Here is a 22,014-nt window from a genome sequence, read left to right as displayed (position 1 = left end):
TGCTGTGACATTGCAGTAGTCAGCAAATTCACCCAACCGAGCGTAGCGGAGCAGAACAAAACATAGGCTGGGGCAGCTGAGGAGCTATAAAAACCAGACCCCGTCGGTCATTAATGAGACATAACCTCAAATACCTCAGACTAGCTTATCAACAGAAACAGCATCTGTCTGTACTTTAGTGGAGGACCCACTGTGTCCTGACTTCACCAAGAGATGTTTTAGAGGCTTCGTGAGAGTGTTGTAAATTCACCACTCATTCAAGGTTTTTAGGCTCTTTTGAGCCCTTCTGTCTCTGTGAAGGTTGGTTGGCTGTTTTTTGAGGCATCAAACTCTGCTGACAAGATGAGTTACAGACATGTCCTCAAAGTCACGGTCACGGTGAGATGTCTAGCTCTTTGAACATCCCCAACTGCATGGCATACATACACAACACTGGCCAGCCATCTGGCATGAATACCGCATGCTTAGAGGACTCCTGAAAAGGGATAAAATACTGTGGACTGGGTCTAACATTTGAGGAGACCAGACCAGAACAACAAATCAATATAATCGTGTGTCCCAAATGGCACCCTAGTATTCCCTTTACAGTGCACTACTTTTGACCAGAGCCCATAGTGCCATTTGGGACGCACCCTTGGCCTTTGTTCTTTGTAAAAGAACAGCAAGCACTAACTAGTCCAGCTATTAAAACAATTTAGCACTCAATACCTAGTGAGAATTGAGAAGTTTTGTGTTCAAAACCCTTCTGTCTGGAGGAGTTGAGGCACACACAAACACACATGCACTCAAACACCACCCTCATTGCTAAGCCTTATGTCAACACACCAGTGTATCACTTCCCCAGGGCTTATTACAGTTTAGCAGTATGAAGGCCCACCCACAACACAACACTGGTTAAACAAACAATCCAGTGTTTTTAACAAAGAGAAATACACATACGGGAAGATCATGATAGAGCTTGGTATAGGGTCATGGCACGGGGGTGATATTGGTATAGGGTCATGGCGCGAGAGTGATATTGGTATAGGGTCATGGCGCGGGGGTGATATTGGTATAGGGTCATGGCGCGGGGTGATATTGGTATAGGGTCATGGCGCGGGGTGATATTGGCATAGGGTCATGGCGAGGGGGTGATATTGGTATAGGGTCATGGCGAGGGGGTGATATTGGTATAGGGTCATGGCGCGGGAGTGGTATTGGTATAGGGTCATGGCGCGGGGGTGATATTGGTATAGGAGCCTCTTTTCGCTGTTTTGCCCATATTCCTCTAAGTACAGTCATGTCAGAGCTGCAACTGGCAAAAATTGTAATGTGTGTAGTGTAGGATAAGAATGCCAAAGCCCATTCTACTCTATAAACAGTTGCTTTAAGCTTTGTTGAAACATCTTACGCACATTATAATATAATTCTGCTGACTAAGTAGAACAGAAACATCAAATGAAGCCTGCTGTGCCCCCTTCCCAATGCCCCAAATATGGGTTACTCCCCCTGCGGGCAACTGGTTATGACTACGCCAAGTTGAGTATTTGGGGCTAGTAGCTGATCCATGCCAACGGGTGACTCCCGGTCACGCACCCATTTCCACAGCAGCCCAGCTGTTTCATCCTGCTCCCCCTCCCCCGTCATCATGTAGAGAGCTTCTGATCACCGCCCGCCACAACAAAACCCAGGCAAAAGCCTGCCAGCCAGGGGATTAGCAGCCCGCTGACAAAATTAGACACAGAGAGAAAAAACAACCATACACACACAGACACAGAGAGAAAGCATATACAAATATTAACCTAAATGCTATTGCGTACACATGCAAACGTGTACACTGACACACACATTCTGCATGCAAAAATGAGCTACAACACACACATGATCTAATAAACACATCCACATGCATACAGTCCACATACCCAAATGTGCACAAAGAAGTACACATTATGCACAAAATAAGTAGGCCACCATCTTCTGAAAATACACAAAATAAATACTCACACGATAAACAAAGCACACCAGCCCACGTCGACAGAGCTCCGCATTTACAGATCTCTGGCAAAAAATAGCATCCCTCCTTTCTTCCAGTTCATCTCCACTCTTCCCTGATCATCAGCTCATAGTGAAAGCACCCTGTCACAGCATCCTAGACGTTCCAGAGCTCCTGTGTGGGGAATGTCTGGGATCAATATGGAATAAACCCTATGAACATACGGTAATGAGAAAATGTTCCATGCACATAGCGCCTCTGCCAGCCAGTCACTGCTCCTAGTCCCAGTGTCAGCTGGGCCAGCCTCGTGCTGCAGTTACAGCCTCTCTCCCCTCCAAGAGGAGAGGCAGAGGAGAAGGTAAAGGATGTGTGTCGTCTCTAGAACTCTCTCTATCTGAGGCTCAGTGCTGAGACGTCAGGGCCATCCTAGTGCAGCAGTAGCAGTGGTAGCAGCAGCAACGCTGGCATATTGTGTGTGTCTGCAGTAGCGACTGTCATTGTTCCAGAGGCCGAGCAGAGAGAGAGAGAGAGAGAGAGTGAGAGAGCGAGCACACTAGCCAGAGCTAAAGCACATAAGAGCATGTACTGTAATAGACAGAGGAAGGGGTAGAGCGAGTGAAAGAGAGTTAAGCCCTCCTCCACTCAGACAAACCCAGGCTACTACACTACAACAGCTGTGGACGAGCCCACGTGTGCTCCACCTCCTCCTCTCCTTGTGCCCAGAATTAACTCTGTAGTTGCTAGCTGGCTGAGATGGAGCAGAGGAGCGAGGGATGGAGGGGATGTCATAGAAAGACAAAAAGGGGATATTGTTTCCAAAAGAGAACAGTGTTAGCCTATAGACAAAGCCTGGGGAGGGGAGCGTACAGTGCATCCGCTCAGCTCCACAGACATTTGAGCTGTACGGGAGGGGGGACAGGGGGGTGGGGGTGGGTGATGGGGGCAGGGAGCTGTCAGCTAAGAGGATTTCAAGCCCCTGAAAACGAGTCTGCAGTCAAAAAAGTCACACAATGAAATTAATGGGGAAGTAGAGCACTCCTAACTGAGAATCGATAATGTCAAATGTTTCGTTTTATTCTGTCAGGAATAAGAGGAATTATAAAACTGAAGGGGAGGGGCGTGGAGGTTTCCTACACTACGATTGTAGATTAAACTACGTCTCATCTATTGAGTAACCGCCAGATTATTTTTTATTTGAGATCTATTAAAATATGAAATATGGTTACAGAATCTAATGCTATCAATGACCTTATAGATTAATAACTAAAGGGGTGAAAGGTGATTGTGTTTTATGAGAGCTGCCGGCCGCAGAGTGTTTTTCCATGCACCATACGTGGAGGGTGCAGAGATGGAATTAGACTGATGTAGAGACATGTGTCGTCACACCAAGACAGGTGGCTACAACCTGCCACCATCTTTACCCTAATAAGTGTGTGTGTGTGTGTGTATGTGTGTCCGACTGACACTATAACCTAATTACAGCTCTGGAATGCTAGGTATTTATTAGTACTCTGTGGTCCTGACTCCTGGGCCCACCCTGCTGCTGTCACACCCACCCATCCACCCACCACAAGACTGCCCTTCCTCCTCCCAAGGAACAACGACATACTATGTAAAATAGGGAATTGACATCTATACTATAGTATTCACAATGTTTGGAATCTACCTTTCACTTAAACTGACATACCACACTTACATACGCTCTCCTATAAAGATTACATTTCCTGTAAATACAATTTATTCTACTGTGACCCTCTTTTGGTCCTGTTGTCAGACAGCATAGTGGGTTGGAATCTTGGCATTGATTTACAGTCCATGAGGTACACTACCGTTCAAAGGTTGGGGGTCACTTAGAAATGTCCTTGTTTGAAAGAAAAGCACATTTTTTTCTCCATTAAAATAACATCAAATTGATCAGAAATACAATGTAGACAGTGCTAATGTTGAGGCATCTGTTTCTCAAACTAGACACTCTAATGTACTTGTCCCTCTTGCTCTGTTGTGCACCGGGACCTCCCACTCTTTCTATTCTGGTTAGAGCCAGTTTGCGCTGTTCTGTGAAGGGAGTAGTGCACAGCGTTGTACGAGATCTTCAGTTTGTTGGCAATTTTTCGCCCGGAAATAGCCTTCATTTCTCAGAACAAGTATAGACTGACAAGTTTCAGAAGAAAGGTCTTTGTTTCTGGCCATTTTGGGCCTGTAATTGAACCCACAAATGCTGATGCTTCAGATACTCAGCTAGTCTAAAGAAGGCCAGTTTTATTGCTTCTTCAATCAGCACCACAGTTTTCAGGTGTGCTAATATAATTACAAAAGGGTTTTCTAATGATAAATTAGCCTTTTAAAATTATAAACTTGGATTAGCAAACAACGTGCCATTGGAACACAGGAGTGATGGTTGCTGATAATGGGCCTCTGTATGCCTATGTAGATGTTCCTTTTCTATTTTTTTTAAAACAGCCATTTCCAGCTACAATAGTTATTTACAACATTAACAATATCTACACTATTTCAGATTAATTTGATGTTATTTTACTGGAGAAAAAAAAGAAGCTTTTCTTTAAAATACAAGGACATTTCTAAGTGACCCCAAACTTTTGAACGGTAGTGTACGTTGATATGAAAGAACAAGGAGAGAAAGTAAGATGTCTTAAGGGTCGTACAGATCTCACCAAATGTGGATCTCCCATTTTGTCTTCCGATCGTTCAGTGCGCTGTTGACTTCTGACTCCCGACATTTTCAGTGATTCTACATATAAAATCGGTTCGCAATTGGTGTGTTCGAGCCCTTAGAACCGGACCATTCTTAGATCACCCTCTATCCATTTCCTTCCCTGTGGTGAAAAGTGAAAAGTGGGGTCAGATGGGGAATGTTTTACTTTGTGGCTTTGTAACGTAAACTCACTCACTTTTATATATCGCCTTGGTTCGTACAATTGACCTTATTTTAGCGCCCCAAAAACGTAATACTTAATACTTAATGTCAATACCATTGTAAAGCACAATTTCTCCCCTTTCCAACAAAATCAATGACATGAGCTCCACGCTGCCTGTTTCTGCATAATTCAACAAGGCAATGAGCTCCGTCGGGTCTTTTCAAAAATGGTGGGTGGGGAAGCTAAACTAATGCGTGATAGTGAGAAGGAGAGATAACGTGTGGGAAAACCTTTTTTCACTCGATCTGTCCAACTTATCCCCTTATCGCCTCTAAAATGTAAATAAAACACTTTAAAGAGTTTATATAAAGTGTCATTACATACCTATTTGAAGGTTTGTGTCGAATTTGAATCGGGTTTTTAGTGCGTTGCTAAAGCGATCTTCAGAAGTAAACAGCGGCTTTCAGAGTCACGATGCTTGCAGTTACGACGCACTGTCCATTTCTTGTTTTTAAATGATGAGAGAAGTGCCACACCTGGTGGAGAGAGATTGTAAGACAGAAATAGTTGCTTTATGCGTGCTGTACATTACGGCATGACACGTCATGATGTAATGGAGGGTCCGTTTTTTTCAACTTTTCTCCAATACTATAGAGCCATTACCATGTCGGCCAACGCTTGAATAGAAACGTAGTTCACACCCCCGATTTTGAAGTCAACACAGTCGCTACAGTCCCATTCGTTTTCTTTGCAGCCTTGTTTGAATGTCGCGGTTGCGCACATTTGTACAGAATGGGGTGAGTTTACATTAGTTAAAAGAAGAAGCCCAGTAGATGTTTATAAACTCAATCATTTTCTGTTCTTGAAGAGTTAAAAAAATGCTTGTTTTGTCTCCCCTATACGCTTAGCGTGTGACTAGTGTTGTCCTCAAAAAGGTCCTCTTCATTACACACTGTTGACTGTGTATTGTGGTTCGTCTCTCACTACTAAAGGGGCAAACAGAGCCTGTTTTAATACCCAACTGTCTGGCAGGGTCAACAAAGCTCTTGCATTAAAAACAAGACTTGAAAACCCCCTACACTACTCAGTCAAATAGCGTGCGTCATCAACATGGCACCCCGACATGGCTGGCTGTCTTCATGGCCCCAAGGGATGCAGTGAATAGCCTCTTATTGGAAAATACACATTTAGCCAAGCTAAAGGGTTCCTAGCCTGAGCGGCTAATTCAACTACGTGGCTCAGACGTATATTGTACATCCCAAATAGCACCCTATTCTCTTTCTAGTACACTACTTTTGGCATGGGCCCATAGCGGTTTGGTCAAAAGTAGTACACTATATGGAATTGTGTGCTATTTGGGCCACATTCACGGTGTGGCCCTGGTTCTGACGCTAGTCACTGTAGCTGGCTCAGTAAGCTCCATTACCCATACACTTGTTCTGACACACCCCCACTGAGTCATTACTGAAGCATTCAGCCACATGCCTCAAGATAAGCTTTAAATCACCTGCCATCTACTGGAATCCCAGAGCTCACCATGTATGAGCCATCCATCATGTAAATCTAGGCTACATCGACAATTAGGTATGGCCAATAAAATATTTCTAGGTTTCCGTCCAATTGGTGACAGATTTTCATGCGAATATTCAAAAATCTGCATAAAAACAATACGCGCATTTTCCCACCAGAGATGTGTTTCCATCTAATTGACTTGTTGCAGATAAAAAAGGCTGTGCATGATGATGAGGTGCACATAAAATAACTTGTGGTTAAATTCCCATGTACTGAATAAGTACAAGTTAAATGGGTTTTCATTGCATTTTCAACTCTACTGATGATTTTGTCACAACAAATGTTGCTTTATATAGCGAATGTGCACATTCTGGTCTTAGCACGTGTGCTCTAGCCAACAGCTAGCAGATACAGTGTGGTTAGGCTACTTACTACATGATGAGATTATTATGTAGAACTAGAAAATGTTTATTTGTCAAATGGTAGCCAAGCATCAATTATCATGTCACCAGAATAAGACCCTCAATATCTATTGGAAAGGAGCATCAAGCTCATCACCTTGCACTTTCACAACCATGTGAAGTTCATCATAACTTATCATAAATTAAACTGTAGCCTAATAAACTGCATGCTTTTCCATGTCGTAGTGGGAGGATCACACACACCATATCATAGCGTGATTCCAAGTTTACTTCGGAACGTTATTATATCAATATTTGTGTATAAAAGGGTGTTTACACTTCCATTTCTTACATAATGAATTTTACAGATACAAAAAGATCCCACCTTGTCTAGCGTATATTGTTTGTCAACATTTGGAAAGTTTACTGACAAAATGTGCTGTTTCAGGCCGGTTGTGACTTTCCATCCCACGCAATTTACTTGCATAAAAAAAGTTGGATGGAAACCTAGTTTAGATCAGCAAATGTCCCCCAGAACAGGTGAATCATCAGTTTGAGAATGAACATAAGATACAATAACACACAACTGTTATGGATAGAGATCTTTTTAGTGTAATAGGATGATAGTTCTGACACTCCATGATCAGCAATCAATCAGCACCTATGGTTTGTGCATTACAGTAGGAAGAACTGCAATAATAAGACCTTTGAAAAACACTGTTCCTCATGTGGACTGACTCAGACAAACAAAAGCCCTAACAACACAAAGCCAAAAACGACAAGCTCACTTCCCTTTCACAACGGCTTCATACCAACAAAAACACACCCGTCAGCAAATTTGGTTTCATCATAATGTTTGTATAGTGCTAGCACACACTAAACATGTGCGTGTGTGTGTTTGTGTGATAAAACTGTGTGAAAAATGTAATCGTCACACTTCCCTCATTCTACAGTATGGCTGGCTCTCTTCTGCATCCCCCCCACTACTACTTCTGACCCCAGAACAGTTTGTCTTTGCTTGAGGGGGGTGGGGGTTCTCTGTCTCCCAGTTGAGGGGTGGGATTCCCCTGTTTACATCATTACATCATCAACGATTACATCATCCCTGGGGGGTAATCAAGCCAAGTCATCTGATTAACAAGACTAGACACACTGAGTCCCCACCCAAAGTGGTTAATTAAGAGAGAGTGAGATTAAGAGAAAACAAGTGTAGGGTAGATGTCGAAGTAGCCTACAGAAAGTGAGTCAGAGCTAATCAAAGAATATTAGATATATATCCTGGTGTAATGAAGGCACTCCAGGGACTAACAAGGACACAGACACTGGTGACAAAATCAATGAGGGTTTACAGCTCCCCTCTCAATTACGATAAAGAGATCTACTGTCTGAATTATAAGTCAGCCCCCTCCCTGCATCTCACAGAGGAACCATACAGGGCGTTTAAATGAGTACGATTAAAAGCAAAAAATAATACGATTATCATCAATAGTCCGATTAATATAGTTTGATTTAAACATTTACGTGCTTTGCAAGGATTTCCCTAATAATTATGTTTAAATGGAGCCATCTGATATCAAGCTATCTGTTAGGACTTTGATACATGCAGAAAGTCACCAAATCAAAATAACACCACCACAGCAATCATATTATTCGTGGGAAACACATTTGATTCTGAATTCGGACACAAAGTTAGCATGTGAAGACTATTTCTAACAAAAAAAGTGTTAAAGAAATCAAAATATATTTTATGTTCTTCAAAGTAGCCACCATTTGCCTTGATGACAGCTTTGCACACTCTTGGCATTCTCTCAACCAGCTTCAAGAGGTAGTCACCTACCTCACTTATTTTCCACCATAATTTGCAAATAAATTCATTAAAAATCCTACAATGTGATTTTCTGGATTTCTTTTCTCATTTTGTCTGTCATAGTTTAAGTGTACCTATGATACAAATTACAGGCCTCTCTATCTTTTTAAGTGGGAGAACTTGCACAATTGGTGGCTGACTAAATACTTTTTTGCCCCACTGTATTTTGATTTGTTTAACACTTTTTTGGTTACTACATGATTCCATATGTGTTATTTCATGGTTTTGATGTCTTCACTATTATTCTACAATGTAGAAAATAATAAAAAGAAAAGAAAAACCCTTGACTGAGTAAGTGTTCTAAAACCTTTGACCGGTAGTGTATATAGATATAAGCTCTCCAAATGTATTTTCATATCTTGTAATAAGGTTAGAGAAGACAAGCATGTGTAGTATCAGCTGTTCTTCTGAGTGTTTATCTGGTACAGAGGCCTGTGTCTCGGTCATGACAAGTATATAGGACTACCCCGTTGTCTGCTGTGTAGCTATTCATCATACATTTATTCATTTAGCAGATGTTTTTGCCCAGAACCAACCATCCAGATTTTTTTTCTTCTAACTTAGATCGCCAAACACAACGCACTACTGTACATTTTGTAGACTACCCCCAGAGAGGGTCATTTTCGGTGTCCTTCACGCTGCCTTTTATGAAGATGTGCTTTATAAAAGAATATCTTGCTTTTGTGGTATTAGGTCCCCAAACCAGCCTGCACCCTGCTGATACAGAATCCTACTGTTTAATTGTGACCAATTCAGTCAGTTGGATTCCAGTTTGCTTATTTTGAGAAAGAGAGGGAGGTAATGAGAGAGAAAGAGAAGGCAAGCCAAGTGGGACTCAAATCCCTGCCTAGGGAGAGGGTAAGAATTAATAAATATATAAAAATAAGAGGGGCTGCATCCACACAGCACACATCAAAAGGGAAGGGGGAAGCTAGGAGGGGAACACTGTACGCACTGTGTGTATGCATGTGTCTGTACACACACTGCCTGACACCCAAACCAGCTGGACCACACCAAGGTGGGATATTTTTAGGGTGTGGGTGAGGGGGCTTAAGGCATCCGCATACATAGGTTCGGTTTGCTCCTAGCAGAACTCGGCTAGGCAAAATTGATGTCTGTGCTCGCATCCTCCCTTAAAATACCTTCACTTGAAAAACAAGAAAAAAGCTGCAGTATTAGCGTTTGTCCCTCTTGATGACCTGTAGCCAGTACACTTCTTCAAAATATAGTCTTTATTAATCTAAGATAAAATAAATATGTAATTAATTAAGACGTTTTTGCAGAAGAGTTCATAGGTCACGCAATTTTACATCTAAGATGGCCGTAGACGGCTAACACGCTTGGGATTTTGAAGTAAAGTCAAGTGAAGCGCTGGAATTTAAAATGTGCAGTATTTCTCAAGTGAAAAAAATGTGCATGAGACAACTTGTCGGCTGTCGTTGAATGACAAACACTTAATTGAAGAATTCCCACTGTTGACCAATCACCAACTTCGGCAAGCCTCAAGAAAAAAAAAAGTGCTCGAAAGCTGAAAAAAATCCTGCTGAACATCAAAACAAATAAAAATGTGTCATAATATATTCACAAACTGTTGACTGTGAAGCATACGGTAAGTTTTACTCGACTGCATATTGAGGGTAGAGTGTCTGACACCAGGGCAAAAGGATTACTCTACATTAAACCTTCTCTTCTCCACTTCATCCGCAAAGGTCACAGAAAGTAAGTACCCATACAGATAGAGCTAGCATATTGAAATTTTAAATAGCAGCCATGTGCCTTAGATCAGAGACTTAACTCCCTATCAGCAAAAGTGAGAACAAAACTAGATTGGATGGATGGTGAACGATGGCACATCTGAACAACAACAGTGAGCTTGATTTAAAATAACAAACTACCTCATCTGTGTGAAGTGAAATCTAATCAAACGTCCTTGTGAGTTATTGTAAGGAAGCAGTGGAACAATGATGTGTGAATGTGTAAATGTCAGAGGGCTAGTGTCCAGGGAGTTCTCAGGTATAATGGACACACACACATTCTAGCAGACTATGTGAAAGCATGCCTGACCCTGCTCTGTCACCTTAAGCCAGTGGTATAAAAAAATATATTTAAAAAATAGCACATGTATTTATAGTTTTTTTCTCATTTTGATAAGAGATGAAAATGCAATGAATTGGAGGTTATTTGTTGATGTGTCATTCGATTTTGGGCCGGGTTGGGTCGCAAGAAATCCGTGGGAAAATAAAATGGGTCACCAGAAATTTTGCCAGAAAAAAAATGGGGTCCACTCTGAAAAATGAATACATTTACATTTTAGTCAATTAGCAGATGCTCTTATCCAGAGCAAAATGCCGTAGTGATTGCATACATTTTCATTCGTACCACTGGTCATCATACCGGCTGTATTTCTGCCTGTTTTAATGGAATTAACTCAGATTCCCATGAAATTACAATGGGAAATCGATAGAACATCACTCAGAGGTGAAAAAAACAATATAACATTCAGAATGGGTGAATCTTTCTTTTAAAAAGGTGCAATATGCAGAAATCGCACCCCACATTTCCTAAAATTCTAATAGTTTGCCCCACTAAAAGGCTTTATTACCAATAGAAATACTCCTCAGTTTCATCAGCTGTCCAGGTGGCTGGTCTCAGATGATCCCGAAGGTGAAGAAGCCAGAGTGGTTACATGTGGTTGCGGTTGTGAGGCCGGTTGGACATACTGGCAATTTCTCTAAAACAATGTTGGAGGCGGCTTATGGTAGAGAAATTAACATTAAATTCTCTAGCAACAGCTCTGTTGGACATTCCTGCAGTCAGCATGCCAATTGCATGGTCCCTCAAAACTATCTTGGCAAACGAGAAACACTAACAGGGATGTAAACAAATGTGCGCACAAACTTCTTGAGCTTTTTGTGTGTATGGAAAATGGCTGGAATCGTTTCTCTCAGCTCATGAAACATGAGACCAACACTTTACATGTTGTGTTTGTGTGTATGTGTGTGTATATATATATATATATATATATATAAGTGAAGGCTCCTCAGAGGACAGGTGAGGAAGAGGATCATCCTCAGTGAAATTTCATTTTAAAAAATTGTGAAACGGGGGGCGGAGCTAGCATGTTGGAGTGAACGGCTGTGCGTGAGAGGCTCCTGCAACTTTTTTGCGAAATAATCTAATTTAACCTACTTTATGGCACTTTTTACAACAAACGTTTCTTTCTAATACAAGATTGTAACTTTTTATATGAAAATGCCGAGTAATAAGCGACCAAAGGACAATAAATCCATAAATCCACTATTGCTGAACTGGACACCAAAATCGAGAGCATCATTCGAACGGTCGCTTCGCATGGCCAGAGTATTGTGGACCTTGAGAAAGCTTCTGAATTCAACGCTGGTAGGATCGACGAGTTAGAGAAGCTATGCACGTCATTGCAGGATACTGTGCAGAGGCTTTCTGTGAAAGTGGTGGACCTGGAGGGCCGATCCAGACGTAATAACCTTCGCGTTGTTGGTCTGGCAGAGGGGGTAGAGGCGGGCTCTCGCCCCACCGACTTCTTCGCCAAGCTATTGAAGGATGCAATGGGATCGGATGTTTTGGATTCGGATCCCCAGCTGGACCGCGCACATCGCTCCCTTGTCCCAGTGCCTGGACCGGGCCAACGTCCTCGCCCAGTAATCATCTGTTGTCACAGTTTCAAGACCAAGGATCTTATCCTGCGTGAAGCTCGAATGAGGGGCAACCTGTCACATAAAGGGCATCCATTCCGTGTCTATGAGGATTATGCGCCCGATGTGGCAAAGCATCGCGCCGACTACAGAGATGTCATGACCAAACTCTACAAACTCCATCTTCGCCCAGCCTTACTCTTCCCTGCAAGACTAAGAATTACCCCGCCTTCCGGTGAGAAGATTTGGCTCTCCTCGGTTTTGGACGCAGAGAAGTTTATCCGGGGATATACACCAATCCCCCGTACAGGTTAGAGTGCCTTGTTATTGCGTGTTAGGGTCTGCTCATGGACTCGAATCCATACTATACCATATTGGGTGAAAAAGTATTAAACGGGCTCAACAAGGGCTACCGAACATGTAAGACGCTGAGCAGACCAATGGATGGCGGTCAGAGCTCTCATTTAACGTTAAATTCACTTTCATCCCAGCTGTGCTCAGCGATGCATATTTTTTACTTCCAGGTTTGATCACTGACACCTTCGGACGGATATACTTATATTCCCCGACTTTTGTTTTGTTTCGTTATTTATTTTACAATCCTTACATTATTCTTACTACCATACCATTTATTTATTGCTTGCAGGGGACTGGGGGTGATGGTTGGGAGGGGGCAGACACCTGGTTAGCAGGTTGATGTTTTGTGCCGTTCTGCCTTTGTCTGGCCGTGGGCCTCTCTCCCGACTAGAGTCCCACCAGCCCTCTGTAGTGCTTATGTCTGTGTAGGTGTGCGTACATATAATTACTATTTGTACTTTATTACTATTTTCTCTTAGCATTTTAGTATTATGTATGTGTATATTTTAAATCAGTGTAGATTGTTATTCTGGGGTATGAATGTTTGTATGTGTATGTGTGCATATGGATGTATATACATATTCTTTAAATATATATATGATTTTTTTGTGTGGGTATGTATACATACATGTATATGTATGTATGTGTGTATGTATGTATGTATATGTCTTTATAGGTATGTGTATGTATATGTGTGTATGTATGTGTATGTGTATGTGTGTGTATGTATACAGTGCCTTGCGAAAGTATTCGGCCCCCTTGAACTTTGCGACCTTTTGCCACATTTCAGGCTTCAATCATAAAGATATAAAACTGTATTTTTTTGTGAAGAATCAACAACAAGTGGGACACAATCATGAAGTGGAACGACATTTATTGGATATTTCAAACTTTTTTAACTTTTTTTTGTATGTATATGTGTATATGTATGTATGTATGTGTGTATATATGTATGTGTGTATGTGTATATGTATATGTGTATGTATGTGTGTATGTATGTGTATGTATGTATGTATATATGTATGTATGTGTATGTATGTATGTATATATGTATGTATGTGTATGCGTATGTGTATATGTGTGTGTATGTATATGTATATATTTTTATTTATTTTTTATTAAACATGTTTTTTTTATGGGGGGAACGTTTAATTTAACAAATCCTTGTTCCGATCTCCTGACCCACAGTATGTAAAGGTACGGCTGACTATGTCGGTTGCGGATGGTTTATTTTTTGACCGGCAGTGCTTAGCAATATAATCTTGAGGCTATATCTTGCTTATCTCTGGGATTGACCCAGGATGACGCTTAAATGCGCAATATGTTTAAGTTGCAACTTATTCGGTTTAGGTTTATTAGATGCTAACTGAACACTTAACTCGCGGGAGCCTCCTCAGTTCATATGTTAGTAGAAGTTCCAGGATAGTGAGAGGTGAACGTATAGTTGGGATTTTATTTTTGTTTTACCTCTTGTTCGAGGTCGCGCCGTGCTTTTTTGGCATCGGCCAGACAATGTGTTTATTATTTTTATTTTTCCTTTTTTTTCTCCTGTTTGTACATGCCTGTTAAATGTGGGTTGATGGGGGGGGTAAGTGTTGGGGAAATTAGGGGAACAGGGTGGGAAGTAAAGGTGCTTGCAGGGGGGGAGGGGTGGGTTGGATACTGCTCAGGTGTAGGTGCTACATATGCTGATCGTGACGGTTTGGTGCGCTTTCTTACCTTTTTATCAAGTTACTTGGTATGCAGGCCACTATAGGAACTACAAACGAGAGGAGGGCGGGGCTTACATTCACTTCCTGGAATGTCAAGGGTTTAAACAAACCAATTAAGAGGGGCAAGGTCCTAGCCCACTTGAAAGCACTCTCGTCTGATATTATATTTTTGCAAGAAACCCATCTGAAGAATAACTCTCATAGCAGACTTAAGTGTAGGTGGGTGGGGCAAGTGTATCACTCTAACTTCTCTGCCAAAACGAGAGGCACAGCGATTCTGGTACGGAAAGGAATTCCCTTTCTACATAAAACCACTATTGCGGATAAAGAGGGTCGGTATGTGATCGCAATAGGAGAAATCCACTCTACCTCAGTAACTCTACTAAATATCTATGGGCCAAACATTGACAATCCTTTTTTCAAAAGAGTCCTTGCCCTGATTCCAGATATCTCTCATACTAACCTGGTCATTGGAGGGGACCTTAACTGTGTGCTAGACCAATATTTGGATAGATCCTCTACCCGGCGAACCCCTACCTCCTATTCAAGCGAATTCTTGAATACCTACATAAAAAATTCGAACTTATTTGATATATGGAGGATCGCTAACCCTACGGGTAGGGAATACTCCTCCTCCTGAATCCTCAGCTCCTCACAGAACCAACATTCTGTGAATATCTTAAAGACCAAATTACATTTTTCTTTGATACCAACGACAACACAGAGACCTCCCCAGCATTATTGTGGGAAACACTGAAGGCTTATCTGAGAGGCTGTATCATCTCCTTTCAGTCTGCCAGGTGTAGGCAAAACAGAGGAAAACTGGAAGTACTGGAGGGACAAATTCACTTACTGGATAGGGAGAATGCTAGCCACCCATCTATGGAGAAACATAAAAAAATTACCTCTTTAAAATTTGAATATAATCAGATTCTCTCAGCTAAAATTGCTAAATCTTTTCTCTATGCCAAGCAAAAATATTTTGAGTTTGGTGACAAACCACACAAATTACTCGCCAGACAACTTCGAAAAAATGTGAGTGACCGAATGATTCACAGGGTTAAATCTGCATCTGGGGAATTACTCTCTTCCCCCAAAGACATCAATGACAGATTCGGCAGTTTTATGAGACTCTATATACATCTAAAGCGGATCCTAACCCCTTAATTATGCAAACATTTTTGGAGGACTGTAATCCGGGCCCAGATGGATACCCTGGTGAATTCTATAAAACATTCAGCAACATGCTCTCTCCCTACCTGCACAAAATGTTGGTTCAGGCCAATGAGGATGGAGCTCTCCCTTCTACTTTGGACGAAGCGTTCATTACAGTTATACATAAGAAGGGTAAAGATCCAGAAGAGGTAGGGTCATACAGACCAATATCTCTCCTTAATACAGACCAAAAGATTTTAGCAAAAACTCTGGCTAACAGGCTTAGCACTTTAATTGGCAAATTGGTCCATTCGGATCAGACCGGCTTTATCCCTAACAGAAACTCATTCTTCAATCTCAGGCGCCTCTTCAATATTATGTATTCTCAGAGGTTACCCAACTTGGACCTTGCCGTCATATCTCTTGACGCCGAAAAGGCCTTTGACCAAGTTGAGTGGCCCTATCTATTCAAGGTCCTACAGAAATGTAATATTGGAGATAGGTTCATAAATTGGATCCAGCTTTTATATAGGAACCCCTGTGCCAGAATACTCACTAACCAATCATTGTCGCCCGATTTAACCTCAACAGGGGGACAAGGCAGGGTTGTGCGCTGTCGCCTATGCTCTTCGCCCTAATTATCGAACCGCTCGCTCAGACGATTAGATCTCATGCAGCAATACACGGCTATAATACTAAAGATACTCTAAATAAGATCTCCCTATACGCAGATGACATCCTCCTCTATGTAACAGAACCCCAGGCTAGTATCCCAGCTATTCTTGATGTGATCAAGTTGTTTGGTACCTTCTCGGGATACAGAATAAATTGGAACAAGAGTGAATTAATTCCCATACGGTCGCAAAATACCTCCTGGCTAGAACATCTCCCATTTAAGTTATCTTCAGAAAAATACCTATCTAGGAATTGTAGTTACCAAACAATACTCCTTACTATTTAAAGAGAATTTCCCCTCTCTGATACAAAAACTCAAAGCAAACATACTATTTTGGAGAACTCTCCCAATTTCTTTGCTCGGAAGAATTAATGCCATTAAAATGGTCTTCCTCCCACAACTGCTCTACCTATATCAGAACATCCCAGTATTCATACCTAAATCCTTTCATAAACAACTGGACTCAATTATCAATCCTTTCATCTGGGATTATAAAACACAGGATAGGTAAAAAACACCTCTGTAAATCCAAGATGGAAGGAGGATTGTCTCTCCCAAATTTTATATTTTATTACTGGGCCGCTAACCTCCGCGTTGTTACGTTTCTGTTGGATGACGTACTCCCGGCATCCAGCTGGCTTAGTATGGAGCGTGAGGAGTGTCACCCCTTCTCTATTGGCGCTGTGATTTTGTCGCCTGTCAATCTGGAGATGTCACTTTATTGTAACAATCCTATTATACATAGCACAGTCCGAATCTGGAAGCAAATTAAAGTCCACTTTGAGCTTAGACCAATGTCATTCATGCTCCCTGTCGCCAGCAATCCCTCCTTTGCCCCTTCTAACCTTGATAACACCTTTGAGCGATGGGGAGAGTTGGGGATAAGTACCATATGGGATTGGGATTTATACATATGGGATACATATGGGATTCCCATTATACATATGGGTTTTATACATAGAAGGGACCTTTGCTTCCTTTGAGTTGCTGAGGGAAACTTATAATCTTCCCAGAAGTAATTTTTTCAGATACCTACAAATTAGAGACTACGTTAGAAAACACCTCCCAACATTTGGGAATGCTAAACCTTCCATGTTTGACAGATGCATAAAAATATGCCCCACCTCAGATAAACTGATATCGCGTCTATATGATGCTTTTCAATCTGTTAGCACACCTTCTACTGATGCCATCAAGGCAAAATGGGAGGAAGAACTAGGGACTGACATCTCGGTGGCAGACTGGGAAGAGAGGTTGGAGTATATCCACACATGCTCCATTAATTCCAGACATCGTCTCATACAATTCAAGGTTTACACAGATTACACTATTCCAAAACTAAACTGCATAGGATATTTCCTGACACATCCCCTACATGTGATAAATGTCAGGCTACGCAGGGTACACTACTCCACTGCTTTGCCCTATGCTCTAGCTTGCATGGTTATTGGTGTGGAATTTTTGGGATCCTCTCTGAAGTTTTGGAGACTTCAATAGATCCAGACCCGCTTCTGATAATCCTGGGAGTATCTGAGTCCCTAAACGGATTAACCAACCCCCAAAAACAACTAATCTCGTACGGTCTCATCTCGGCAAAAAAACTCATCTTGTTGTTTTGGAAAAGGAGGGAAGCGCCCTCTACCAAATTATGGCTCAGTGAATTGGCAAACACTGTACACTTAGAAAGAATTAGATATATTCTGAACAATAAATTATCAACATTTGATCAAATCTGGCAGCCTTTCCTCTCCTACTTGGACGAGTCGGCGCTGTGAATTTGTACTTTTTAACGCACTCTCAATTGTAATATTTGAATCTACCTTTGGGCAGCATGTGCTGGCCCTGCCACCCGAGCAGTTGGGAGGGGGGGGGGGATAGGGGGGACATCTTCCCTCTTTCTTTCTATGTGTCCTTGTTTTGTATGTCGTGTTTTGTATTATTTGTTCTGCACCCAGAACTCTGGGTCTTGTTGTTCCTGTATGCTCTTCTTTGTTTAGATAAGAATTGTATACCTGTCTTGTATACCTATACACCATTCTTGTGTGTGTTTAATAAAAAATATTTGAAACAAACACTGTAAATGAAAGGAAAAAAAAGAAAAATAATAATAATTGTGAAACATTTTTTTTAAAGTTATCATTTTTAGATAAAACTATACAAAATATATTCATATGTCACCAAATAATTGGTTAAAATACACAGTTTTCAATACAGGTCTACAGTAACTTCAACAGCACTGTCTGGGATAGAAACATGGTGTAGCCGGAGGGCAGTTAGCTTCCGTCCTCCTCTGGGTACATTGACTTCAATACAAAACTAGGATGCTGGTAGGCCTCACCCCCTTCCATTGACATACATGGTAATTATGACCACTCCCGGAGGACATCCTCCAACCAATCAAAGCTTTTTCAGTATGAACTGACATGTTGTCCATCCAATCATAGATGTAGGATCAGAAAATGAACCTAGTGTGTTGTATTGGGATTGTGCCACAGAGCATTATGGGGATTCTGTGTGTTGAGAAGCTTGGTGACATTGTTGGATAGAGAATAAAGAGTGAAGAGTGATAGTTGAGCATTTTTGGGACATTATTCAAATAAAAAATAAAAAAATTACAGGAGATGGATGAGGTATATTATCAATTGTTGTCTTGGGTTTGTAACTTTCTGTTTGTGTCCAGTTAGTGCAATTTATTCATATTTGCCTTACTAACTTGTATACAGTTTTCTCCGCCCAAATTATAGAATGGCCAACGGTGCCAAAAATGTTGTGGATTTTTGTTGAAGAACCCCTTTTATTCTCTGGGGTACACGGAAAAGTTGCAAATTATAAGCGAGGGTTGACCTCTGCCTGAGATCTTTTTCATGAATAAGGATGAAAAGGTGAGGGCATTCAATACCAACTGATATCAAATGTATAGCTGGTTAACACGGAGCCTTTCATCAAGCTGCCTGTAATTGCATGTTACGATGCTTTACATGTTGAACATCTTTTCTGGGATGTCGAAAAACAATTCTGAATGATTTGATAGCTTCTATCGCATCATCCATTAAAAGTTAGATTAGAGAGGTTGACGCAGCACATGTTTCCGAGGGGCACTCAAGTAGGCTTTGCACTTTCCTCTGGTATTTATTTAGCAAAGATGATAACACATAATCACTCTGGACAGACACAAGCAAAAACATCTGACATAAATGTTGTAGCAGCCTAGGCTACACCTAAACATTAGAAATCTGACATGAGGTATGGGATAAAAACGATACAATTTTTATACTATTAACTGTAGGCTACTAATAAGAGCAGCTGCATACAGCCAATGCGCCCTGTCCATCTGGTCAGGGTTAACTAATTGGCAACGTTATGCATTTATAGTCCATTTGTGTGTCAGGAGAAAATGTGAATGTGATCAAATTTAGATTATAGCTCATCAATGTTATTGGTGGAGTCTCAAAACATATTCTATTCAACGCTAGCAAAGCAGTCCTGTAGCATAATCTCAGATTCTGGTGACCATTTCTCAAAAGAGCGAGTCAAGGGTACTTCCTGTTTGGGTTTCTGCTTGTTAACAGGAAGCAGGAGTACGGAGTCATGATCTGGTTTGCGGAATGGCGGATGACGGAGGGCCTTGTATGCTTGCTTGGGGGTAGAACGACAGTGGCGTTGGATACGTGTTGATGGAAGTTGGCCAACACGCATTTTAGTGATGGGGAATTAAAATCTCCGGGCAACCAGGCAGGCAGCCTCTGGATGTAGGTTTTCTTGATTGTTTATAGCGTTGTACAGTTCGTTAAGTGCCAGCTTGTTATTTTTATTGTACTGAGGTGTAATGTATACAACAGTCAAGATAACAGCTGAAAATTCCCTCGGGAGGTAGAAAGGTCCGTATTTGACCATCAGGTATTCCAAGTCGGGTGAACAGTGGGTCGACACACACCAGTTGGTGTTGATGTAGAGGCAAACCCCTCCCCACTCGATTTCCCCGACTGGAAAATCGATTGAGTTGGATAGCCATGGGGGGTGCTGTCCAAGAGCCATGTTTCAGAAAAGCAAAGAATATTGCAATTGAGACTCCCGTTGGTAGCAAATCCGCATTTGGATTCATCCATCTTATTATGGAGTGACTGGTCAGTAAAATGTGTGACCGGTTTTCCCTTCGCTTCCATTTCACCAGGATCCCCCCCTCCCTGCCTCTGTAACGCCAGCGTTTCCTCTTGGGTAGCCCAAAAATTGGGTCGGAATTACAGAGAGAGCCCAGGGCAGATGAGTTGAAGTAGAAGCCGGAATTGGGGTAAGTAACTGCCGATCTGATATTCAAAAGTTATTGTCGGCTGTAAGAAATAATAGCATACATTGTGAAAATAAAATTAAAATAAACAACAAAATAATAAGTTGGGTCGGAGCTTACAAAACGACAGCCATCCAGTATGGTGCCATCTTAGACTTGCTTTCAATGAGAATGACAGAGCTATAACTCACATTTCTATGTGAATCTGATCGGGTCGCCCAAAGTGATATAGGCACACACACCTCAACTCCCCCCTCATAGTGCATAAACTCAGAAACCCATGCTTACACATTACACACACTTGTCCCCAGAGATTTGTGGAATGTGAGATCAGTTGTCATATGTCGTTAATCTTTATGAACACCCACACAGTAAGAGTAGCATATGTGCTACAGGGACCCTCCAGGGTCTCACAGTGTGTCCCACAGGGACGGCCATTATGGAGAATCAGAGCACAGTTTCACATAGAGTAGACACTTCTAATGAGATCTGGTTGTGAAAGTAATAATGTCCTGGAGGTCTGATAACTAGCAAGACTGTTCCTTTCTTAGTCTTTCGTTGTAATATTGTTTTGCCTAGGTTTAGAGAACTTATATTAGACTACCAACAGACTGAACTATATCTAACCAATGTCCACAGAAGCCAACTTGACAGTGTGGTAGTCAAGTAAAGAGTTTTGAATTCATAGCCCATTAGGTCACCCAGCCTACATCTTTTTGTGAAGAGGGATATTGGTCATCATTATCCCCGGTATGCCCCCCACCCATTCCCTCTCTCCATTGGAATGTTTGCCATCCTGGGGGGCTAGCAGTTGTTAGCGAGCATGTGTGTCTGCAAGTGTCAGTGATGTTTGTGCACCTGGTCCCAAAATGAGTCCCTAAAACAAGATACATTTGTCTAAATATCACTTTATACCAGTCACAACTGATAAGGAAAACGGGTAGTGGACTCTGCTGTAGTTTTATCTCTTTTCCAAAACAGTGAAAAAAACATTGTTGAAATCATGTGGTGATACAGTATAACCTCTGTTGACTGAAAACCAAGAACTCGGCATGAATTCCAAGAATGGATTGAAACCATATTCATGAACTACTGAGACAAATATACAGTCGAGTGGATGAAGTTCCTGCACAGCGATGTATACAAAATCAAAGGGAAATTTTAAAAAGTAATTTAACCACAGTGCCAGAAATAGACCGCTGCACTGATAAAACAGAGTTTCCACAACCAGACAGCCTCCTCTCATGCATTTAAATAATCTCACAGCAGATTACAACCGCAGCAGAAGTGCCGTTTGACGTCAATAGCGTCCATTAATTTACATGGGAGAGTAAACCGCCCAGAGAAATAATACACTCCTTAAAGAAAGACGAAGAGAAAGGAGCAGATAAAGACAAAGATGAAGAAAGGAGAAAAAAAACTGCCTTTTGATGAAGACTTGAATAATTCATCAAGGAGAATCTCAGATTGAAAATAATTAAAAATCAACAGATGGCCTCTCTATTACCCCCTCGTTCGTTCTCTCTCTTC

The 22,014-nt window shown here is 41.5% G+C and overlaps 1 protein-coding gene across 3 annotated transcripts in view; it reads right to left on the bottom strand.

The window, feature by feature from the left end:
- Positions 1–22,014, bottom strand: part of LOC112216190 (nck-associated protein 5-like) — a 114,244-nt gene that overhangs the window by 45,825 nt on the left and 46,405 nt on the right. Inside the window, exon 1 of one of the 3 annotated variants that reach the window (XM_024376017.2) lies at positions 1,984–2,546. The exons of the other annotated variants lie outside the window; for them this stretch is intronic. The gene's annotated coding sequence lies outside the window, so the exon portion shown is untranslated. Of the gene's footprint in view, positions 1–1,983; positions 2,547–22,014 lie in introns of those variants that run through there. 3 annotated transcript variants of the gene reach the window in all.

This window comes from Oncorhynchus tshawytscha, linkage group LG02 (assembly GCF_018296145.1).
Source record: "Oncorhynchus tshawytscha isolate Ot180627B linkage group LG02, Otsh_v2.0, whole genome shotgun sequence".
Classification (NCBI taxonomy): domain Eukaryota; kingdom Metazoa; phylum Chordata; class Actinopteri; order Salmoniformes; family Salmonidae; genus Oncorhynchus; species Oncorhynchus tshawytscha.
This window is presented reverse-complemented; position numbering and strand designations above follow the sequence as displayed.